At 39.2% G+C, this 26,672-nt stretch overlaps 1 protein-coding gene across 1 annotated transcript in view; it reads right to left on the bottom strand.

Annotated features, from left to right (window-relative positions):
* Window positions 1-26,672, bottom strand: part of DERA (deoxyribose-phosphate aldolase) — a 258,807-nt gene that overhangs the window by 30,770 nt on the left and 201,365 nt on the right. Inside the window, exon 12 of the transcript XR_009521156.1 lies at window positions 8,491-8,597. The gene's annotated coding sequence lies outside the window, so the exon portion shown is untranslated. The remainder of the gene's footprint in view (window positions 1-8,490; window positions 8,598-26,672) is intronic.

Here is a 26,672-nt window from a genome sequence, read left to right as displayed (position 1 = left end):
CAGGAGCGGCGGATTAAATCTTCACAATCAATTTGATGCACCCTGCATCTGTGGAAAACCTGAATAGACAACGAATCATCCAAAATTGAGGCAGTGGACTTTGGGAGCAACGACATATAGCAGAATAACTGAGGCAGAAGAACAGATAAGTGACCTGGAAAAAAAATAGTGGAAATAACTACCGCAGAGCAGAAAAAAGAAAAAAGAATGAAAACAATTGGGGACAGTCTCAGAGACCTCTGGGACAACATTAAACAAACCAACATTTGAATTATAGGGGTCCCAGAAGAAGAAGAGAAAAAGAAAGGGACTGAGAAAATATTTGAAGAGATTATAGTTAAAAACTTCCCTAATATGGGAAAGGAAATAAGTCGAGGAAGCGCAGAGAGTCCCATACAGGATAAATCCAAGGAGAAATACGCCAAGACACATATTAATCAAACTATCAAAAATTAAATACAAAGAAAAAATATTAAAAGCAGCAAGGGAAAACAACAAATAACATACAAGGGAATCCCCATAAGGTTAACAGCTGATCTTTCAGCAGAAACTCTGCAAGCCAGAAGGGAGTGGTTGGACATACTTAAAGTGATGAAAGGGAAAAACCTACAAACAAGATTACTCTACCCAGCAAGGATCTCATTCAGATTCAACAGAGAAATTAAAATCTTTACAGACAAGCAAAAGCTAACAGAATTCAGCACCACCAAACCAACTTTACAACAAATGCTAAAGGAACTTCTCTAGGCAGGAAACACAAGAGAAGGAAAAGACCTACAATAACAAACCCAAAACAGTTAAGAAAATGGTAATAGGAACATACATATCGATAATTACCTTAAATGTAAATGGATTAAATGCTCCAACCAAAAGACATAGACTGGCTGAATGGATACAAAAACAAGACCCGTATATATGCTGTCTACAAGAGACCCACCTCAGACCTAGGGACACATACAGACTGAAATTGAGGGGATGGAAAAACATAATCCATGCAAATGGAAATCAAAAGAAAACTGGAGTAGCAATTCTCACATCAGACAAAATAGACATTAAAACAAAGACTATTACAAGAGACAAAGAAGGACACTACATAATGATCAAGGGATCAATCCAAGAACAAGGTATAACAATTGTAAATATTTATGCACCCAACACAGGAGCACCTCAATGCATAAGGCAAATGGTAACAGCAATAAAGGGGAAATCAACAGTAACACAATCATAGCAGGGGACTTTAATACCCCACTTTCACCAATGGACAGGTCACCCAAAATGAAAATAAATAAGGAAATGATAGCAAAGATCAGTAAAGCTAAAACCTGGTTCTTTGAGAAGATAAACAAATTGATAAACCATTAGCCAGACTTGTCAAGAAAAAAAGGGAGAAGACTCAAATTGACAGAATTAGAAATGAAAAAGGAGAAGTAACAACTGACACTGCAGAAATACAAAGGATCATGAGAGATTACTACAAGCAACTCTATGCCAAAAAAATGGACAACCTATAAGAAATGGACAAATTCTTAGAAAAGCACAACCTTCTGAGACTGAACCAGAAAAAAATAGAAAATATAAACAGACCAATCACAAGCACTGAAATTGAGACCTTGATTAAAAATCTTCCAACAAACCAAAGCCCGGGACCAGATGGCTTCACAGGCGAATTCTAACAAACAGTTAGAGAAGAGCTAACACCTATTCTTCTCAAACTCTTCCAAAATATAGTAGAGGGAGGAACACTCCCAAACTCATTCTACGAGGCCACCATCACCCTGATACCAAAACCAGACAAAGATGTCACAAAGAAAGAAAACTACAGGCCAGTATCACTGATGAATATAGATGCAAAAATCCTCAACAAAATACTCGCAAACAGAATCCAACAACACATTAAAAGGATCATACACCATGATCAAGTGGGGTTTATTCCAAGAATGCAAGGATTCTTCAATATACGCAAATCAATCAGTGTGATACACCATATTAACAAATTGAAGGAGAAAAACCACATGATCATCTCAATCGATGCAGAGAGAGCTTTTGACAAAATTCAACACCCATTTATGATAAAAACCCTGCAGAAAGTAGGCATAGAGGGAACTTTCCTCAACATAATAAAGGCCATATATGACAAACCAGCAGCCAACATCATTCTCGATGGTGAAAAACTGAAACCATTTCCACACTAAGATCAGGAATAAGACAAGGTTGTCCAGTCTCACCACTATTATTCAACATAATTTTGGAAGTTTTAGCCACAGCAATCAGAGAAGAAAAAGAAATAAAAGGAATTCAAATCAGAAAAGAAGAAGTAAAGCGGTCACTGTTTGCAGATGACATGATACATACATAGAGAATCCTAAAGATGCTACCAGAAAACTACTAGGACTAATCAATGAATTTGGTAAAGTAGCAGGATACAAAATTAATGCACAGAAATCTCTTGCATTCCTATACACTAATGATGAAAAATCTGAAAGAGAAATTAAGGAAACACTCCCATTTACCATGGCAACAAAAAGAATAAAATACCTAGGAATAAACCTACCTAGGGAGACAAAGACCTGTATGCAGAAAAAGACACTGATGAAAGAAATTAAAGATGACACAAACAGATGGAGAGATATACCATGTTCTTGGACTGGAAGAATGAACATGGGAAAATGACTATAGTACCCAAAGAAATCTACAAATTCAATGCAATCCCTATCAAACTACCACTGGCATTTTTCACAGAACTAGAACAAAAAATTTCACTATTTGTATAGAAACACAGAAGACCCCGAATAGCCAAAGCAATCTTGAGAAAGAAAATAGGAGCTGGAGGAATCAGGCTCCTTGACTTCAGACTATACTACAAAGCTACAGTAATCAAAACAGTATGGTACTAGCACAAAAACAGAAAGATAGATCAATGGAACAGGATAGAAAGCCCAGAGATAAACCCACGCACATATGGTCACCTTATTTTTGATAAAGGAGGCAAGAATATACAATGGAGAAAAGAAAGCCTCTTCAATAAGTGGTGCTGGGAAAACTGAACAGCTACATGTAAAAGAATGAAATTAGAACACTCCCTAACACCATACACAAAAATAAACTCAAAATGAATTAAAGACTTAAGTGTAAGGCCAGACACTGTAAAACTCTTAGAGGAAAACATAGGCAGAACACTCTATGACATAAATCACAGCAAGATCCGTTTTGACTCACCTCCTAGAGAATGGAAATAAAAACAAAAATAAACAAATGGGACCTAATGAGACTTAGAAGCTTTTGCACAGCAAAGGAAACCATAAACAAGACGAAAAGACAACCCTCAGAACGGGAGAAAATATTTGCATTTGAAGCAAAGGACAAAGGATTAATCTCCAAAATTTATAAGTAGCTCATGCAGCTCAATATCAAAAAAAACAAATAACCCAATCCAAAAGTGGGCAGAAGACCTAAATAGACATTTCTCCATAGAAGATATACAGATTGCCAACAAACACACGAAAGGATGTTCAACATCATTAATCACTAGAGAAATGCAAATCAAAACTACAATGAGATATCACCTCACACCAGTCAGAATGGCCATCCTCAAAAAATCTACAAACAGTAAATGCTGGAGACAGTGTGGAGAAAAGGGAACCCTCTTGCACTGTTGGTGGGAATGTAAATTGGTACAGTCACTATGGAGAACAGTATGGAGGTTCCTTAAAGAACTAAAAATAGAACTACCATACCACCCAGCAATCCCACTACTGGGAATATACCCTGAGAAAACCATAATTCAAAAAGAGTCACATACCACGGTGCTCATTGCAGCTCTATTTACAATAGCCAGGACATGGAAGCCACCTAAGTGTCCATCAACAGATGAATGGATAAAGAAGATGTGGCACATATATACAGTGGAATATTACTCAGCCATAAAAAGAAACGAAATTGAGTTATTTGTAGTGAGGTGGATGGACCTAGTGTCTGTCATACAGAGTGAAGTAAGTCAGAAAGAGAAAAACAAATACCGTATGCTAACACATACATATGGAATCTTAAAAAAAAAAAAAAGTTCACGAAGAACCTAGGGACAGGATGGGAATAAAGACGCAGACCTACTAGAGAATGGACTTGAGGACACGGGGAAGTGGAAGCATAAGCTGGGACAAAGTAAGAGAGTGGCATGGGCATATATACACTACCAAATATAAACCGATAGCTAGTGGGAAGTAGCCACATAGCACAGGGAGATCATCTATGTGCTGTGTGACCACCTAGAGGTGTGGGATAGGAAGTGTGGGAGGGAGGGAGATGCAAGAGGGAAGAGTTATGGGGATATATGTATATGTATAGCTGATTCACTTTGTTATGAAGCAGAAGCTAACATACCATTGTAAAGCAATTATACACCAAAAAAGGTGTTAAAAAACTACAGTAATCAAAATAGTATGGTACTGGCACCGAATCAGACACATAGAAAATAGAACAGAATAGAGAGCTCAGAAATGAACCCACACTTGTATGGGCAATTAGTCTATGACAAAGAAGGCAAGAATAAACAATGGGGAAAACAGAGCTTCTTCAATTAATGGTGTTGAAAAACTGGACAGCTACATGGAAATGAATCAAACTGGACTACTCTCTCACACCGTGCACAAAATTAATTCAAAATGGTTTAAAGAATTAAACGTAAGACCTGAAACCATAAAACTTCTAGAAGAAAACATAGACAATAGCTTTTTGACATTGGTCTTGTTAATATATTTTTTGAATACTGTTCCTTAGGCAAGGGAAACAAAAGCAAAAAAAAAAAAAAAAAAAAAACTTAACCATGGTACACAATCACAGGACCCTGCTCCCAGGGTGATGTTCCTAATCAAAAAGGAAATTGATGAACCTTTAAAAATGTAAGAGTATAGGTCAGATGCTGGTTGGCAGTGTTACTGCTCCAAAAGAATTTTCTCCTAATAGAAGACAATGCCTTATCACATAAAAATAACTTGCAATATTGGAATTTCAGGCAGGTGTATAACTGTCCATCTCAGAGTTTTATAGATCTTACCATGTAGACTCTCAGCTATAGATGAAGTCAATCCTAATTCTTAACCATTAAAAGTAATCAGAAGAAATGAAGACCTACATTCTCCTCATAAATCTCTAGATTTTTGCTTGACAACCAAAAACCGTACATTGCATACATTGCACGTAATCCTGCTGTAATTCGCATTCACCTTGAATGAAAAGCTCGTGTAGACATTTCATCCCTTAACGATTCTTCTAGAATATATTTCCTTTGTGAGGTTCATCGCTGTGTTGCAGTAACTCAGTGTTATACTGCAGGATTGCTTTGTAAAGACTGAGGACCAAGAGACCAGCGTTCCAGCTCCAACTCTCCTACTCATTAACCATCTGACTCCACATCAGTCAGTATACATTTCAAGCTCAGCTTTCTCATCTGTAAAATGAGTAAATTAGATGAGCTCTAAGGTCTATCATTATAAAATATTCTCTCAATTAATTAACTGGAATTAATTTGTCCAGTATTATGACTATACAAAATCATGTGAGTAATATTCTGGCGTACATATATACCACATCTTCTTTATCCATTCATCTGTCGGTAGACATTTAGGTTGCTTCCATGTCTTGGCTATTGTAAATAGTGCTGCACTGAATATTGGGGTGCATGTATCTTTTCAAATTATAGTTTTCTTCAGAGATGTGATATATATATATATATATATATATATAGAGAGAGAGAGAGAGAGAGAGAGAGAGAGAGAGAGAAAGAGACACATAATGGAATATTACTCAGTCATAAAACGAATGAAATAATGCCATTTGCAGCAACATGGATGGACCTAGAGATTATCATACTAAGTGAAGTAAGCCAGATAAAGACAAATATCATATGATATCGCTTATATGTGGACTCTAAAAAAAAAGAATACAAATGAAGTTATTTACAAAACAGAAATAGAACCACAGACATAGAAAACAAGTTTATGGTTACCAAAGGGGAAAGGGGTGAAGAGGAATAAATTAGGAGTTTGGGGTTAACATACACACACTACTATATATAAAATAGATAACCAACAACGACCAACTGTATAGCACAGGGAACTCTACTCCATATTTTGTAATAACCTATAAGGGAAAATAATCTGAAAAAGAATATATATGTATATATAACTGAGTCACTTTGCTGTACACTAGAAACTAGCACAACGTTGTAAATCAACTATACTTCAATTTAAAAAAAATTTTTAAAGTCATCTGACATCATAAGGTCTTTGGAGAAGATGCTCTCCTTCTAAAAGAAAGAACCACACAAGTTCACTACCAGAAAGACCTTCTGTACTGAGGAAATTACATACCAACATTTAGGGTAGATGACGTGTGGCTCAGAAATGCCTCATGGCGTACCCTCCTCTAAATGCCCAAATTACTTTATTATTATACCTCCTGTCTTCCATGAGATACAGAAAATAGGAGAACAAAATAAGAACCCAGGAATCCTGCATCCTCACTTTCTGCTCTAAACAATAATTATAATGATTTCTGAAGATAGCAGAGAAAAATGAGCAGTAGTACTGCTCACGCCATGGTTCTCAACAGTTTGCCATAATATGCATTTGAAGATCTTTCTTCTTTCTTTCCTGCCAACGCAGGAATAGGAGGCAGAACAGCAGTGAGGGATATCACAGGAATTTGCTTTCTCTGTCTTAAGAAGAGCCATTCCATTTCTTGCCTGAAGTTTAACTTGATTATGCATTCATTAAAGACGAGGGATGGCGATGATTAAACAAAAACATCTTTAAAATGCAGAGTTCATTTCAGCCCATTTGGTTTTGTTACGCACAAATTGGATTTGCATTGCATCCTGCACAGCAGGTACTCCACTTGAAATCAAAGACAGATGCTTTTATGGGATTAAAAAGAAAACCTAGGAGGCGGGGGACAGGGTGAGAGATTGAGATATTTTGCATTTCAGTAATAATGGCTCCAAAATGAAATAGCGATCATATTGCTGCTTTATCCATATAAGTGTTTGGGCTATAATTAAAAGGAAACAAGGACCCCCATCATAACTTGAATCGTTGTCAAAGAAGAACATTTAATTTGCAGGGGGAAAAAATGATTTTTCCCATAAATGTCTAATAATACCTTAGCTTATTTGAAATTTAATCATAAGTGTCTTAGAATTAAACCATTTGAATTATTACTGAAACATTTCAAGTGGTAACATTAAATGCTTTGTTTGAAATTGGTCATTAATTCAAAAGTCTTCTGTAGCACTGCTGTGAGAGTTTAACTCCTTATCTGTAAACAGAAGTCCCTGGTCCTCACACTATATAATTACTCATCATACCTCTGCAACACTCACATCACTGGCTATTTACACTGGTACCTTTGGTTAAATTACTCTGGACAATATTTTATAATTGCTGTATCTACTGTTTTAAATTTTTATATATTTATCAGCGTATTGGACTTTTGTTGGGAACACTGTCTAAGTAAAGAAAGGCAGAACTGACAGAGCCCCTGTGTAGCTCACCTTTCTATTACTTCCAAGACGCTTTGTACAGTGAATATGGTTAATCTCTTACAATGTCTTGCAGAGTGTCTGATTCTGTATCAGGGTGATATTAGCATTTCTTGTCTATTTGATGATTGCATCTTGTGGAAGACAGATTGCACTAATGGCCCCAATTACTGGTCTTCCTGGTCTATGCTCTCTGCAATGTTGCAGACCTTCCCATGAAGAGGTGGGATCTATTACCCCACCTTCTGAGTATGGGCTGGGCTTGTGATTTGCTTTGGTCACTAGGGTTTGGTGAGAAGGATGATGTGTCAGCTCTAAGCCGAGGCTCTGGAGGCCTTGCAGATTCAGTTCTTTCTCTTGAACCCCTGATTCTGCAATTAGAACAAGGCTAGCCTGATGAAAAATGAGAGACACGTCACCCCATAACTCCTGCCAACATCCCACCTACCCGCCATAAGCAGAGCTGCCTAGCCAAGATGAAGCTGACCACAACCAAGACCAGAAGAACTGTGTGGCTGAATTAAGACCAAAAAGATCATTCATTTGGGGGATCTTCTGTTACACAGCAATAGAAAATGATACACATCGGCATCATTTAATTCGGACTTTGATGAGTAGGATTTCCCGTGCTTAGCGTATGTCTATGTCATAGCATGTGTTAGTATGTGTTTAATAAATATGGATTGATTTATAATTGGGTGGAGATTCATTTATCTATTTTAGTCTGTTGACCAATATGTTCTAATAAACTCTCATATAACTATGCCCTCCATACTTACGTAGAGTGCTTGGGGAAAAAAAACAAAAGAAAACAGAAAAAGGCATTGTGCTCCATTCCGAGAATATCACACATGCGAAGTGGATAAAGGACTTGCTGGAGAGAGAACCCGGCCTCATCTGTAAGCATTTTAACTGGCTTGAAAATTCATGTGAAATCTAACCTAGATGAGGCTTACCATTTCAAAACTTTCATGGAATACAATTCCACAACGAAGGCTAGATGTCACTTTCCAAGGAGCTGCAAACCTCTGAGACGAAGGCTGTTTCCCAACACGCTGAACCACTGAAACATAGAATTGGAGAAATTTTAGAGATCATCTTGCCCAACCTCCCATTTCACACAGAAATCTCCACCTCAATTCCCCAGAAAGGTAGTAATTGTCATTAGTACGTAACATTTTTTTTTTTTTTTTTGCTGTACGCGGTCCTCTCACAGCTGCGGCCTCTCCCGCTGCGGAGCACAGGCTCCGGACGCGCAGGCCCAGCCGCCACGGCTCACGGGCCTAGCCGCTCCGCGGGACGTGAGATCCTCCCGGACCAGGGCACGAACCCACGTCCCCTGCATCAGCAGGCGGACTCTCAACCACTGCGCCACCAGGGAAGCCCAGTACGTAACACTTAATGTACACTTACTAAGAGCTAGATCCTGTGCTGAGTACCATCTGTGTATTAGTCTGTCATAAAAATGTTATGAGGAAAGTACCATTCTCAAGTCGGAGCAAATGAGCTCAGAAAGCTTAAGCCATGTGTCCAGTGTCATGTAGGAAGCGCAGGCAGAGATGAAATTCTAACTCTAGAGTCTGCTCTTTTAACTATGAAACGGTTCCTCGCTGTTAACAGTGAGAGCCATTCACCGGAGACGGAGCTGCCTTGTGGTGATTTCTCCCCCTCCCCAAAAATACTCCAGCAGAGGCAGAACATCTGAAAACCCATATTTTACAATGATTCAAGTTCAAATCTCCCACATGGTAACTTCCACCCGTTGGCTTTGTTTCCAGCCCTGAGAGCTGGAAAGAAAAATTCTTATTTTCTCTTTTACTGACAGATTTTCAAATATTTGACCCTTCTCTTTTCATTCATTCCTTACCCAACATAGTTTTCATGTTCTTCCCTCACAATCAGCCCTCCTAATGAAATCTCTACAGCCCGTACTCCCTACCTTGCCATTTCAGCGCAGAGGCTAGTCATCTTACAGCCTACGACGGCATCTGGTTTTTATGTTGTGGTTGGTTGGTATGTGGTTGATGGATCAGAAGATTTTAAGTAGAAAAATCAGCTCTAAAAACTTGCATTGAACATTGAATTTAGTACTACAAATATTTTTTCTATAAACCATCCTATAAATATGTCATATATTTTTTGTTCTTTACCTAAATTTAAGGCCACAGTCCTTTGGAAAGGCACATGAGTCAAGTCCATTGCCAGATTCAAAACAATTTCACTGGTAGCCCATCCCAAATGTACAGAATCCTGAAGATGACACAAATCCATTACTTAATTTTTCTGGCTGGGTTACTTTCCAGTTCATTTGGAGTTTGCCTCAGAGAGGTGTCCAGCATCGCCTCTCACTGCTGGTTCACTACCGAGTTTCCACTTCATTTTGATGGTTCGTTTGTTCCTGATATCATGGTACCCATGTTCTTAGTATGAATATGGCACCAATGCCCACAGTAAAGGATGTCTTCCAGATTCTTCAAAATGAAGCATCTAAAAGAACAACAAAACTTTCTCTTGCAAATTTTTCTCTTGCAATATTTACCAACTCTCATTGAAGAACCTACATATATGCTAACAAAATATCTTCTTCATTTGTGTGTAGGTTTTTTTTCTTTGTTATTGTTGTTTCTGTTGTTTTGGTTTTTTTAATTTTTTTTTTTTTTTTTTTTTTTTTGCGGTACGCGGGCCTCTCACTGTTGTGGCCTCTCCCGTCGTGGAGCACAGGCTCCGGACGTGCAGGCTCAGCGGCCATGGCTCACGGGCCCAACCGCTCCGCGGCATGTGGGATCCTCCCGGACCGGGGCACGAACCCGTGTCCCCTGCATCGGCAGGCGGACTCTCAACCACTGCGCCACCAGGGAAGCCCCAAAATTGTTTTTGTCTAGTCCAGCTCCTTTGCATCTCCTTGGAAATTTTGGGATCAGCTCATCATTTTATCTATAAATCACACTCACACTAAGATTTTTATTGGCTTTAGATTGATTCTGTATGGAATATATGTTGATGTTTATCAATTTGTGAAGAATTACTCTTAACTATATTAAATCTTCCAATCTATGAATATGATATAACTTTCTGATTAATTAGGTCTTTTTAAATTTCTCTTATCAGTCTTTTTTAAAAAAAAATTTCACTGTACAGGTCTTGCACATATTTTAGCCTATTTTGTCTAAGTATTTCAGGAGTTACTAATAGCATTTTCCAAATGAGAGAATAAGATGATCAGAGTGTATGTAGTTTATCCAGAGCTGGCAAGTGGCCAAGACTTGAATCCAGAAGTGACTGAATTCAAAAATTAACCCCTAGCCAGCAATCCTCAGACCAACGATAGGCAGAGGGAGTCCAATCAACCAGAAGATTTTTCAACTTTTACATGCTCCATGAGACATTCTGATATCTCATTGGCAAGAGGATGAATGGGCCTGGATAGCCAGAAAAGCTCCCAAGATGTTTCTGTTATAGCCTGCTGGTTGAGGACTGCCGAGTAAGGGTTTTTTGCAGCCATCGGTCCCAGCTCTGTCAATTCCAGCTGGCCACCCTGTGAAGCCCTTGCTAGCTGGTTTCTAAAAAGATCTGGCCAGGTAAGAAAGAATCTGGTATGCAATGAGAGCCAGACAGATCCTACACTACCAGAAGCAGCTTCATAAACAATAAAAATGGGTGTCTCTTTCATATTCTGGTCTCACCTAAGCTTCCATTCTATGAATACGTAGACATGCAAATTAATTTTGAATACAAGTAATGTTTTAAAGTCTGACGTTTCTTTAATTTGTTTTTCTTCATTCATTCTACTTCAACTTATTATGTTTTCCCTTTTGTCTCTCCTTCCTTTACTAAGCTGAATATTTAATTTTGAAATATTAATTTTGAAGAATGGAGAAGCAAGCAGGAAAAAAAAGGGATGATGCATTGCAGATTAGGTGTGCCATGTGCTATGTTTATAGTAGAGAGGATCATGGTCATGGACAAAGAAGTCATCAAGGAGCCATGCTTAGGAACTTCCCTGCCTGATGAGGCTTGCCATGATGTGCTGGTTGTGGGATATATTAGAGAGATCTAGCCCAATGGAAAAGAAATGGGCTCAGTAGTGAAACTGGTATATTTGTGTTAGAGATGGAAAGAATGGCTAACTATTTGAATGGAATAGCTTATTATTATAAGATAAATAATTGCTAAAATCAATTTATCCAATCTACTAGGTACTCATACTGCCTTTTGAAAAAGGACAATAAGATCATGTTTACTGCTCTAAAGAAGTTTCCACTTCAGCCAAGACATGGAAGCAACATAAATGTCCATTGACAGAGGAATGGATAAAGAAGATGTGGTACATACATACAATGGAATATATACAACGGAATATAGCCATAAAAAAGAATGAAATAATGGCATTTGCAGCAACATGGGCGGACCTAGAGATTATCATATTAAGTGAAGTAAGTCAGACAGAGAAAGACAAATATCATACGATATCACTCACATGTGGAATCTAATTTTTTAAAAAGGATATAAATGAACGTATTTACAAGACAGAAACAGACTCACAGACATCAAAAAACAAACCTATGGTTACCAAAGGGGAAACATGGTGGGGAGGGATAAATTAGGAACTCAGGATTAACATACACACACTACTATAAAGTAGATAATCAAGAAGGACCTACTGTATAGCACAGGAAACTCTACTCAATATTCTGTAATAACCTATATGGGAAAAGAATCTGAAAAAGAATGAATGTATGTATATGCATAACTGAATCGCTGTGCTGTACACCTGAAACTAATAAAACATTGTAAATCAACTATCCTCCAATAAAATTAATTAAAAAAAGAAGCTTCCACTTCATAAGGGAGAAAACATATATATGTAAAAAATAATTCAAGGCATCCTGTAGCAAATGCTATTCCCTCAGTCCAAGCTGTACTGCACCCTGACGTCCTGGTGTCCTGACATAAAGAAGCAGGCATCTCACATGAATTAGCAGGGGACCTGGATTTGTAAGAGCTGAGTCAATTTGCTTACAATGTGGCACCTGATGCTTGTAAGTCACTTATCAGCATGTATATGCTTCTATGAATGTATGCTTGTATCTGTAAAATAAAACGAGAATAAGTGCTTTGCAAGCTTTTTATGATTGTTAATAGAAATAAGGTAGAATGCTTGGTAAACTGTCAACATATTGGTGGTAGTGGTGGTAGTAATAGTATCATAATTATGATCCCTGTCATCCAGCCTATGAACCCCCCCTCAGTTCAATTAATTTTGTCTTCACATGTTTTTATCAACATCCATGATACCCTTTTATCTATAAACCCATCCAGTTCCTTAGCTCCCATTCAGTGCAGTTCCAAATATCGTCAGAATACCAAAACCAAAATCCAGATGTCTGTGTGATGACAGCTGGAACCATTCACTGCCCTTGAAGCAAGCTTGCCTTGTTGCTAGTCAGACTTAGAACACTGTACCTTCAGTTACAGCTCTTTAAGATCTGCGCTACCTACAAGTCACACTTCCAGTGCCCTTTAGTCTGCTCACCTATACAGCCTTCTGTCTTGACCTCTGATTCTAATAGTTGATGTATTTCCCCCAGGGTACCTGGCATCCTGCCATGACCAGCACGCTTGATTTATCCATTCTGGAAAGGCTACATTGTTTAATTCTGATAGAATCACTTCCCTTTAAATGTTGCTCTATAATGTAGAATACTGGAATCTTATTTGCAGTGATGACTAACATCTAAATAGCACAGCATTTTAGATTAGAAAGCACTTTCACATCCATCCTCATGAAAACCTTATAAGAGAGAGATGATTCTACACGACATTGGGAAACTGAGACTGAAAAAGGCTAAATGAACTTTCCAATATCATACTAGTATATCCAAGCTGAAACTTAAAATCAGGTCTTCTAACTCCAGCACCAATAAGTTTATCATTTGCCACATTGATCAAAACATGCACTGATTTATTCATTCAATGAACATTTCACGAGTACCTAAATGCTACAAATACCTTAGCCCTCAAAGATGTTCATAGTCTATGTGATTAAAAATCTTCCAACAGTGCTTCCCTGGTGGCACAGTGGTTGAGAGTCTGCCTGCCGATGCAGGGGACACGGGTTCATGCTCCGGTCTCGGAAGATCCAACATGCTGCGGAGCAGCGGGGCCCATGAGCCATGGCCGTTAAGCCTGTGGGTCCAGAGCCTGTGCTCCGTAACGGGAGAGGCCACAACAGTGAGAGGCCTGCATACCGCAAAAAAAAAAAAAAAAAAAAAAATTCCAACAAACAAAAGCCCAAGGACCACATGGCTTCAAAGGTGAACTCTATCAAACATTTAGAGAAGAGCTAGCACTTATCCTTCTCAAACTCTTCCAAAATATAGCAGAGGGAGGAACACTCCCAAACTCATTCTACGAGGCCACCATCACCCTGATACCAAAACCAGACAAAGATGTCACAAAGAAAGAAAACTACAGGCCAATATCACTGATGAACATAGATGCAAAAATCCTCAACAAAATACTAGCAAATAGAAACCCACAGCACATTAAATGGATCATACACCATGATCAAGTGGGGTTTATCCCAGGAATGCAAGGATTCTTCAATGTACACAAATCAATCAATGTGATAAACCATATGAACAAATTAAAGGAGAAAAACCATATGATCATCTCAATAGATGCAGAAAAAGCTTTTGACAAAATTCAACACCCATTTACGATAAAAACTCTCCAGAATGTAGGCATAGAGGGAACTTACATCAACATAATAAAGGCCATATATGACAAACCTGCAGCCAACATCGTGCTCGATGGTGAAAAACTGAAACCATTTCCACTAAGATCAGGAACAAGACAAGGTTGTCCACTCTCACCACTATTACTCAACATAGATTTGGAAGTTTTAGCCACAGCAATCAGAGAAGAAAATGAAATAAAAGGAATTCAAATCGAAAAAGAAGAAGTAAAGCTGTCACTGTTTGCAGATGACATGACACAGACATAGAGAATCCTAAAGATGCTACCAGAAAACTACTAGGACTAATCAATGAATTTGGTAAAGTAGCAGGATACAAAATTGATGCACAGAAATCTCTTGCATTCCTATACACTAATGATGAAAAATCTGAAAGAGAAATTAAGGAAACACTCCCATTTACCATGGCAACAAAAAGAATAAAATACCTAGGAATAAACCTACCTAAGGAGACAAAAGACCTGTATGCAGAAAACTATAAGACACTGATGAAGGAATTAAAGATGATACAAACAGATGGAGAGATATACCATGTTCTTGGATTGGAAGAATGAACACTGGGAAAATGACTATACTACCCAAAGGCATCTACAGATTCAGTGCAATCCCTATCAAACTACCACTGGCATTTTTCACAGAACTAGAACAGAAAGTTTCACAATTTGTATGGAAACACAAAAGACCCTGAATAGCCAAAGCAATCTCGAGAAAAAAAAACGGAGCTGGAGGAATCAGGCTCCTTGACTTCAGACTATACTACAAAGCTACAGTAATCAAGACAGTATGGTACTGGCACAAAAACAGAAAGATCAATGGAACAGGATAGAGAGCCCAGAGATAAACCCACGCACATACGGTCACCTTATTTTTGATAAAGGAGGCAAGAATATACAATGGAGAAAAGACAGCCTCTTCAATAAGTGGTGCTGGAAAAACTGGACAGCTACATGGAAAAGAATGAAATTAGAACACTCCCTAACACCATACACAAAAACAAACTCACAATGGATTAAAGACCTAAGTATAAGGCCAGACACTGTAAAACTCTTAGAGGAAAACATAGGCAGAACACTCTATGACACAAATCACAGCAAGATCCTTTTTGACCCACCTCCTAGTCAAATGGAAAAAAAAAACAAAAATAAACAAATGGGACCCAATGAAACTTAGAAGCTTTTGCACAGCAAAGGAAACCATAAACCAGACGAAAAGACAACCCTCAGAATGGGAGAAAATATTTGCATTTGAAGCAAAAGACAAAGGATTAATCTCCAAAATTTACAAGCAGCTCATGCAGCTCAATATCAAAAAAAACAAACAACACAATCCAAAAGTGGGCAGAAGACCTAAACAGACATTTCTCCAAAGAAGATACACAGATTGCCAACAAACACATGAAAGGATGTTCAACATCACTAATCATTAAAGAAATGCAAATTAAAACTACAATGAGGTATCGCCTCACACCTGTCAGAATGGCCATCCTCAAAAAATCTACAAACAGTAAATGCTGGAGAGGGTGTGGAGAAAAGGGAACCCTCTTGCACTGTTGGTGGGAATGTAAATTGATACAGCCACTGTGGAGAACAGTATGGAGGTTCCTTAAAAAACTAAAGATAGAGCTACCATACGACCCAGCAATCCCACTACTGGGCATATACCCTGAGAAAACCATAAATCAAAAAGAGTCATGTACCACAATGTTCATTGCAGCTCTATTTACAATAGCCAGGACATGGAAGCCACCTAAGTGTCCATCGACAGATGAATGGATAGAGAAGATGTGGTACATGTATACAATGGAGTATTACTCAGCCATAATAAGAAATGAAATTGAGTTATTTGTAGTGAGGTGGATGGACCTAGAGTCTGTCATACAGAGTGAAGTAAGTCAGAAAGAGAAAAACAAATACCGTATGCTAACACATATATATGGAATCTAAAAAAAAAAAAAATGATTCTGAAGAACTTAGGGGCAGGACAGGAATAAATACACAGATGTAGAGAATGGACTTGAGGACATGGGAAGGGGGAAGGGTAAGCTGGGACGTAGTGAGAGAGTGGCATGGACATATATACACCACCAAATATAAAACAGCTAGTGGGAGGCAGCCGCATAGCACAGGGAGATCAATCGGCTCGGTGCTTTGTGACCACCTAGAGGGGTGAGACAGGGAGGGTGGGAGGGAGATACAAGAAGGAGGCGATATGGGGATATATGTATATGTATAGCTGATTGAATTTGTTATACAGCAGAAACTAACACGCCATTGTAAAGCAATTATACTCCAATAAAGATGTTAAAAAAAAAAAAGATGTTCACAGTCTAGGTGGCATACAGTCCTGTAAACAACACAGGACCAATGTCTTACTCTTCCCGGAATTATCAACTCCTGACACAGTATCTGGCACAGAGCATATATATTGAATGAATGAATGGTATATGAATGAATATATTAAAAATTATATTACTTTTTAAGCAAATGCTAACACAATGAGAAATTACTCTATAAAGCATAAAGTGCTGAATAAATTTTAAGCATTATCACTGTATTCAATTTTAGGTGGAATTTTAATTTCAATTAGAATGCCAGAGTGAGTTCTTAGATAATTGTAATAATGTCTTTTTTTTATCCTATTTAACATTATTTCCTTCAAAGTCAATATAACATCAGAAGAAAGACTGTTTTAAGTCCCTACTTCAAGCGTTCTTTAATCCTCTGACCTGATTGCCATCACTTCTGCAAATTCACCCACACCCTGATTCTGTCACTGCCAAAATTCCCATATGGAAGGGGAGGAGCCCTCTCAGAGGACCTGGCACAAATCCTCCTAATAGCACTTATCACACTTTATTGTAATTATCTGTTGACATGTCTTTTTCCCCCTCAAATCAATGCCACTTGATAATTCACCTACTAAAGGTTTTCAAGATCTCACAACAAAACTGTCAATTTTTTTAAGTAAAATATTCTCCTTTAAAAATTAAACCCAAATTATGTTCCTTTATATTTAGAAAATATTTAACAATGCTTCTACTGTTTGGTTCATTTTCCTTAATACATGCCTTTTCACAAATGCCTTAAATCAACATGTAAAATCCTAAAATGAATATTCAAATTTTAAAACACACCTAAGCTAATTTGAGAGGATAGTTTTGAATTAGAAGGTCCTCTGCTTCCGGTTTATGGTAATAATGCCCAGGCTAATACATTTCATTATAAAAGGTCAGTCTATTCAGTTATTACTGAGTTATTAACTAAAAATACTGCTGTGTGGCTAAGAATTCCATGAGACACTTTCAAACGCAAGTCATGAACCTGGTGCTATTTTTTATATAAGATAAATTTAAAGTAGCTTCTTTTAGTTTAAGAAAAATATGTAAAGATTGGGTAAAATCACTGTGTAATAACAGATGGTCATTGCTTCAAATTCATTTTTCTATGTGTTAAATTTGCTTATCATTTTATGTGATATTTGTGTACATGTTCAGAGACTGCAAATTTTATTAGTATCTGATCACTACCAATTCCTCAGAGAAAGAGAAGTGCAGTATTTCGGAAGCTCAGATTCTGAAATAGTTGGAATAATTCCTGCAGTGATCTGTTACTGAGACCCTTGGAAGGCCAAGATTGTTTGGCTTTACATAGTTATGTCACAAGCAGATGTGTAGCGTTTATGCTGTATACCAGCACCACCAGACACTGGATTTACTTCAGACTTATGAGAGGGACAAGACCAGAAACAATATTTGACTCTGAGAATTAAGCTAAGTAAGAGTAGGTGGTTAATCTTAAGTAAAACTGGGAACAAAATATTATATAAATGGGATAGTAGGTACATTCACTCTTTAATTATGTACTATCTATGTGCTGTTTCTTCATACAACTTCTAAAGCTCATCCCTTCAATTTATTATTCCCCCCCAATTTTTTTTTCGAAAAAGAATTCCAGGGTATGATCGTCAGAAAGTTAATTTTAAGAGTAGAAACAATCGTAGAAGTAAAGCGTTCACAAACAAGTTAAAGGCAAAAATGTAGAGAAGAAATATTGGGTCAAAAGAACTCCAGCCACATTGGTGTAGCTTAGTGACAGCGGTTACTCCCGGTAGCCGACTGTCAAAGGCAGAGTTGCTGGAAAATGATTGACACATTTCATCAAAGCTTCTACTCAGCTACTTCTGCCAACTGTCTATGGTAAATGACTTAATCTTTGCTAAACTTTCACGCAGGAAACGCGGAGTAGTTGAAATTCACCCACAAATAGACCTGAAACTCTAATGAGATCATTTGACATTCTGATTGATACAAAATCTACATTGTGTTTTGAGTTGCCTGCCACCATTGATATGGTGGATCCCAGTTTGAAAAGTTCAAAAGTGATAGTTATTTTACAATACATCCCAGCTGTAACTGAGAACAAAGAAATGTGGATGTGAATGAGTTAATTGCCATTACTTGTTACAAGGTAAATTTTTAAATCACATTTCATACTTTTTATATTTTTTCCTTAGGGAAAGTAATTGGTTAGGAGGACAGAGGGACATAAATATTTTATGTAATCTCCTGAAAATAGTCATGTGGGTTCTTTCATGAGTATGTGTTTATATGCCTTAGGTTGAGGGAATTTATGCAAAAATGTTGAAATGCAACATAATACCAATTGCAACATCTATCTGCCTACGTCTTCCACCCTTAGACACCCATAACTTTCTGACTTAGATTTCGGATTGGTTTGTATGTTACGGTAAACCCACACTTCCTGAAAGTGTTAGTGGGGCTGTGACTTTTTCTGCTTAATGCTGATCTTTTCTACAAGCCTATGGAGCCTTTGTGAGCGGGAGTAGAAATCAAAATGAATTCTGGGTGCCTTCACTCTACTGTACTGCTAAGTCAGATAAATCCTATTATAACATTTACATATGAGGTGGGAAGAAAGGTCTGGCATCTGCATTCGTGTGCCTTCCTCGATTCTCACACTGCTTGAAAAATATAAATTGCTATTACCAGGAGAATTAAGAGGAAAAATGTTTGGCTTGTGTCATCCAAAGCTACTTTACCAGGGGAAATCGGCCTAAACTTGTTAGTCACCCAACACACGAAGGCTCTGTGATGAAAGGCAACGACCTCCAAAATGCATTCTGCCCATCACTGTTTTCCCTTTGTTTTCCCTTCTGCCTCTTAAGAAGAGGTCAGACCATCTGATTCTGATTATTTACAATTAACTGTGCACATTGGGTTTCTTGCTCTCTCTGTCTCTCTGTCACTGTCTCTCTGTCTCTCTCCCTCCCTCCCGTTCTCATTGTTTTAAGAACTGATTTTCTTTTAACTAGGAAATTTTTATCTTGCCAGCAATCAAATACAGACATACACAGGTTTCCGTAGAAACTCTTAATACGTACAATTTGAATTGCTTCTAAATTTGGCAAAATGCCTTGTCTTCTCCAAATTCATAAGACAGATGAGACACAAAAGTGAGATAAATGATGCCGTCCTGCTATTTCAAATGCCATATTGATATAGTCATTATTTGTGCCAATAAGGCTCACTGTCATCTAATTTTAACCTGTTTCTGTGTTAATTATGCTTAATTTTTGTCTTTTCTGTCTTTTGACACCTTATGTCCTTCATTTACTAAAATCAAAGTCTGTGAATAACTAAATCTTTCAAACAACTTTCAGAGTGCCTATTAGGTGCGAAACACTATCTCGGGTGAGGGTTAGGGAGTATAAAAATATGAACCAGATACACCTGACACATAATACAGGCTTAACAAAATGTGTGAAGAATGAGAAGGAGGAAGAAAAGAACAGCAGGAGAGAGGGAGGGAGGAAAGATAAAAGTGTCTAATAATTCATTCTATGCAAGAAAATGGATACTCTATCCCACCATTCTGCTGTAATTTCTTCACAGGGGATATAATTGCCTGCTATTATCTTGATTACTTACATGTATATTGTCTTTCTCTTTAGCCAAAATATAAGTACCATGAAAGGAGCGAAGTTATTGGTCTGACTCACAAATGTGAAAAAGTGTTTTTGCCGAACACCTAGGAAATGCCAAAGAAATGTGAAATTAAAGAAAAATGAATGAACGCCCTGACCTTAGAAGGGCAAGAACACTTTTCCACTTTCCATATTCACCCCCCAATGAACAGCCTTCCTTCTAGAATCTTTACTCCCACACAATAAGAAATCCTACCCTGCGTGTACCTTGCCCATCCAGTAATCAATTGCTGTGGGTAAAAAAAAATTAGAAGCTGAATTTGTCCCCATGGAGTGAACACTTTTCTAATGAAGTCTAGGTTGGAAAATGATTGCTTTTGATTGATCTCCCCAGCTGGTTAGAGATATGATCCCTATACCTGCCTTTCAGTCCTGCCTCTCCACCTGCCCTTTCCTCCATTTCATGTTTATTTGGGTTTTTCTTTTTATTTAATTCTTCTCCATTTAGCCTCTAAAATGTCTCCTACCTCTTCCTGACTCAGGAATTCTTAGAACTACTTTCTTGGAGTCTTACCTCCCTGATTTCCCACTTGGTTGTATGCCGTTTTTTTCATACTCATTTGATTTACCACAAACAGTAATCTATGTCCTGCTGGGAAAATTGTGGTAGCCTCAGAACACACTGCTAAAATAACAGAAAGTTCATAGTTGATTATTTGTGCTTAATTATAGTTCAGATACTCATGAAAAATTCTTCACCCCTCTTTGCAATTAGGTGTAGTGATTAGGAAACCCTGTATATCACTCTCCAGTTCTCCTTTAAAAGCCCACCTTTATTGGACGGTGGTGTAATACGCTCTGAATTTCACATTGCATAGGTAGATTAAAAAGAGGCAGCAAGGGCCTTCCCTGGCGGTCCAGTGGTTAAGACTCTGAACTTCCACTACAGGGGACACGGGTTCAATCCCTGGTCGGGGAACTAGGATCCTGCATGCCATGTGGTGCTGCTAAGAAAAAAAAAAAGGGACGCAGCTTACCCTTAAGAGATCTGGATGAGTAGGGTTTTTTGAAAAAAAAAGGCAGATAAAGAAATTAAGACCACACCACTTGTTGCCCCACATGAGTCTGGGGTCTGCTAATGCCGAGTCAATAAACAGCTCCAAACCAAACTTGACCTAGCGCCATCAGCAGTGTTTCTGACTCTGCAGATTCATTCATTTCAGCCTCGTTTATGGTCCTAGGGTGAAAAATGACTATTATTATTATGACTTATTTTTTCACTTAAATAAGATCCTATACCTTCCTGAAAGCTGTCCTTTTGTCAAAATATTGCTGGATAGTGGGAAGCAGCCGCATAGCACAGGGAGATCAGCTCGGTGATTTGTGACCGCCTGGAGGGGTGGGATAGGGAGGGTGGGAGGGAGGGAGACGCAAGAGGGAAGAGATATGGGAACATATGTACAACTGATTCACTTTGTTATAAAGCAGAAACTAACACACCATTGTAAAGCAATTATACTCCAAGAAATATGTAAAAAAATATATATATATTGCTGGAGGGTGGGCCTTTCCTAAGAAATGTGAGACTGGTGTGATTCACGCATCCTTGCGATAAGCAAGCACCTGTGAACTCTGACAGGTTATAGTTACCGCAGGCAGAGTCGGCCGTCAGTTACTACTATGATTTTTAGGGGTAAAACGCTTCGAGCCTGAGATTTCTTCCTGGGTGGCTTCTAGGAGATAGCTGAAATTCCCCTATTAGACAACTATATGTTTAGGTCAGTGATTCTAAAGAGGGCGGGTACAGGGAGACGTGGAGGAAATGAAGATGCAGGGGAAGATGAGATTCTTCAAGTGGTTTGGAAAACATATCTAATACTTCATTGCTTGGCTATACAATTACTGGAACTAAAGCTCTTGGTTTTGTCTTTCTTGGCTTAGAAAATAAAGGAGAAACGCACTGAAAGAGTCCTGAGTTTTGCCATGTTTAATAACAGTGTGGGTGGACATTGACCTTCTCCATGTTCCTTAGAGTAAATGGAAAGATCTTAGAAATTAGTTTATCGGCTGACTTTCTTCAACTGGATCAGTCTAGCAGGGCTTTATGAAGATGTTGGAAAGTGGCAGAGCAAGACCAGATTTGCTCGTGCCTAGAAGCTTCCTCCAATCTCTCTTTGGTCCCACTGAGTCCCGTGGTGCCTTCCAGGGCCTTGGCAAACAGTGGAGCAGGTCATGCTCTGCATACTTCTAGAGACTGTCATTCACATGGACTGCAGTACATGGTGACCCCGAATCCTACTTCTTTCTACTGCCCCTCACCTCCTTTTTCCTCTCCTCCCTGCTTTCTCTGGTAAGATTCCATGATTCATTATTATAATCCCTCCCTGGCTAACAGCCTCCACTTTCTTGCCCTCTCTCCCTTTCCCTTGGGCTCACCTGGTTGTGCCAGTTACTGTTCCTGCCTTTCCGTCCAAACCCACCCTTGGCTGCCCTGCTCTATGATGTGGGAGCTGGGTTCTGCAGACTTCATTTCTTCTTTACCTGCTGCTCCAAGACAGGCCCTGCCAGTAGAGGGCCCTGGAGGGAGCCTGCGAGCCTGGAGGAGGAAGAAGGCACTTCTGGTGTCGTGTTTACTTCGTGACACAAGCCGATTGGCTCGTGGACATCCCAGCAGCACCCAGCATAATGGCACCGTTCACTGGTCAGCATCACTCTTCAGCACACAGCTCCTACGGCAGCCATGCTCTCTCCTCAGAGACCTGAACCTCAGTCCTGTGTGGCCCTCCTCCAGGTTTCCAGATTCCTTCTGTGTTCACGTTTCCTTCAGCCTGAGACCTGGAAGCCACTCTCTGCAGTGGCGACCTCTGCGTACCTTAGAGTTATCCTTACCCCTTTAACGGTTAGCCCTGGTTTGCCTAGGTATTGTTTACATTAAATGTTCCCTGTTCCAGTTCCTGATGTGGTTGTTGTCTTCTGACTGTAGCCTGATTGACAGACCCTGCAAAATCCCAGTGCTGGTTAAACCAGCTCTGTCTCCTCTGCACCTACAGCCTCAAAGTTGAACAAGGCTGAAGAAAAGCCCTTAGTTCTTCTATCTCACTCTAAACCCATAATCGTGGAGGTCAAGCAACAATTCTACATTTGCTGACTGTATTCACGCCCCTCCTCGCATCTTCTAGAAGACTCTTTCACACCTTCTCATCTCTCCTCAACCCTCCATACCTTTCTCCTGGTCCTTGCTCATAGCTGATGACCCTGCTTCCTGTGTTGCTCAAAATGTTGAAGCCATCAGAAAAGAGCGCCCACATTCTCCTACTGTCAATGTCTATTGACTGACTTGCATCAGTACCCATTTACCCTACGTTTTTCTGGTACAGTGAACGAACTGTCTGTGTTCCTATTTAAGACCAAGGTCCACACTTGAACACAGATCTCACCTCCTAGGGCCACTCAACAATTCTCCCTCCCTCCTACAGATCATGACATTTTTTTCTTTCTCTACTAGATTGTTCCTATCAACGTAAAACCTGTTTTAGGATCTCTCATCTTAAAGGACCCCTCTCATATTCCCACAGTCACCCTCAAGTTACTACTCCATTTCACTATTCCTTTTTATATTCCAATTCTTCTAAAATGTGTCCATGTTTGGTCTTTACTTCCCCTTTTCCCATTCTCTCTTCAGCTCACTCCGATCCAATGAAACAGCCATATCAGGGTCACCAGGGTTTTCCCAATTGCCAATCATTGTCAATTCCAACTTCACTGAAACATCAGCAACATCTGACATGTCTGCCACTTCTTCCCTTTGTTATAATAGCAGATGTTACCCTTGTATCAACCCGCTAGGGCTACCATAACAGAATACCATACACTGGGTGGCTTAAATCACAGAAATACATTTTCTTACGGTTCTATATGCTAGAGGTCCAAGATCAAGGTGGCATTGGGGTTGACTTCTGGTGAGGCCTCTCTTTTCAGTTGGTTGATGGCTGCCTTCTTGCTGTTTCCTCATACAGCCTTTCCCCTGTGCCCCTGTCGGAGGAGAGAGAGAGATCTGGTGTCTTTTCCCCTTCTCACAAGAACACTAGTCCTTAGCACCCCAATATAATGACCTCATTCAATCTTAATTACCTCCTTGAAGGCCTTATCTCCAAACACATTCACACTGGGGGTTAGGGCTTCAGCATATGGATTTGGGGGGATACCACTCAGTCCATAACAACTTTAAAATTATAGTCTGTTTTCCACCTGGTCTTAATATGATTCTTTTTAGGATGGCAGTCAGATTAACTCATTCTTTAACCTGAAACTCTCCAATGGCTTCTCATCTCACTCCATAAAAGCCAAAATCTTACACTGCCCTCCCCGATTGATCCCACCCTACCCCCGCCATCCCCTCTGGCCTCACCTCCTCCCATTATGCCCCTTGCTCCCTCCACTCCAGCTACAAGGAACCCCGTTATTCTTCATACACACTCTCACCTCTGTATTTTCTGCTATTCCATAAACTTCATCTCATTTTACCCCAATATCCACACTGCTGGCTCCTTCACTTCCGTAAACTCTCTTTGGTCAAATACTATTTTATTAAGGAAACTTTCCACTACTGCCCTACAGAAAATAGCAATTCACTACTTTCAGCTCTCCCTCTACCCCTTCCCCATTTTATTTATATTTCTTCAGGTATTGTTTCTCTCTTCCCACTAAAATATAGTCTTTATAAGAGAAGAACTTTTGTTTTGTTTACTGTGGTATCCTCAACACCTAAAACAGACCTGACACATAGTGGGTTTGAAATTTAGACACATGAAATGTTGTTTGAATGTAGACAAATACCCAAGTGGGAATCCTATAAAAGATGGTTTGAGAGATGCAAGGAAGTCAATAGGCAAAGGGAAGTTTATGGCTTGGATGACTGGGTTGATGATGATGATACGATAAACTGAGACAGGGAACACAGTCAGTAGAACAAGACTAGAGATAATGAGTTCAATACTAAATATAATGGGTTTGAGATACCAGTAAGAATTGAATTATAGTTTGGGTCTAGGAAATGAATCTCATCTGGTGAAAGATGTGAGTAGTATCTACCAACATATGACTGCTTTTGAAGTGGATGATCTCCTTTAGATAAAGTGTATCACACAAAGAAGACCAAGAAAAGGCCTTAAGAAACTTCAACTGTTGACTGATACTGGTACCAGATTAATGGTGTTCCTTGTGTCTGAAAATATCTTTATGGTAGTATCACATTTATCTCAGACCCAACTCTGACTCTGAAACCTGGATAACTCTCCCCAGTAAACAACATCCCAGTAAGCTGATACCAGGCCCTCAACTTTCATGCTTTTTTTTTTTAAACAAAAAAGAAAAGTGTATGACAAGAAATGACAGCGTTTCATATGTTCACTTCTTTCGAGATCAGCAGCCTGCTTCTTAGAGGTGAAATTTCTATTTTCCAAGGGGCTGGCAAGAAAAGGTGACTGTCTTGCAGTGGCTTCATGAGGCATGGGACATTGGGTCTTTCGACGAAAAGCTTACTGTGCTAATTCCTATTCCAATTAAATCTGTGTCAGTCTTCGGAGAGAGCTGGGCTTTGCGATCTCATCAGTAAGCATGCAGAACCATGTACTGGACTTTGTGGTCTTTTGGCCATGCAGCAGAGGCTTTGGGGGTATCAACGCATCCTCCATTTCCTTTGCTTAACCTCCTTTCTCCACTCTCCTAATACAAAATTCTGCCATAGTTGACACCAGCACCCTACCCCAGCAATGGGTACGTGACTCCGACTGCACGAGAAGAAAATTCCATCTTCCTGGCCACAGTGATTCATTTGGGGGTGAGCTTATGACCTCGGGGCTGATGGGAGTCAGTTCCAGCTTGCATCTGGACTATCTAGTGAATGGAGTTCCATTTCTCCATGAGATGTGAACTTGAAGGATGCTGGGTTGGAGCTCCAAGTTTCCCGCTTGCTTCCACACAGAACTGGGAATGAAGCCACTAAAGAAGGCAGAATGAAGAGATGATGGCTGAATTGGTTCTGGTGGCATCATTTTAGCCCCTGGATCGAGGCAATCTGAAGTTAGATCTGGCCTGACACATTGCCATTCCCAAGCCAATACAGTCTTCTTTTGTTTCTGCTTAAGCCAATTTGAATTAGGTTTTCTGTCATTTGTAAATCAAAGAGTCTAATACAGAGAAGACGGTGGGAGTTCAGACACCTGTAAGAAGAAAATTCCAGACCACAGTCTGCAAATAATCTGTGGGGAGACAAAACCCCCACATCATTCCCACAGCCAGGTCTGTATCAGGGTTACCCATGAACTCTGAATCTACATTTCAGTTTCTTTAGGGTTAAGTTGATGAAGTAAGTCCATTTCAGGTGCAATTGGCACTTTTGACTCTGTCTCCATCTACTAGAGGCAAGATTTGTTCTGC

This window comes from Delphinus delphis, chromosome 11 (genome assembly GCF_949987515.2).
Source record: "Delphinus delphis chromosome 11, mDelDel1.2, whole genome shotgun sequence".
In the NCBI taxonomy this organism is placed as follows: Eukaryota; Metazoa; Chordata; class Mammalia; order Artiodactyla; family Delphinidae; genus Delphinus; species Delphinus delphis.
The sequence above is the reverse complement of the archived record's forward strand: the minus strand, read 5'-3'. Positions and strand labels throughout refer to the sequence as shown.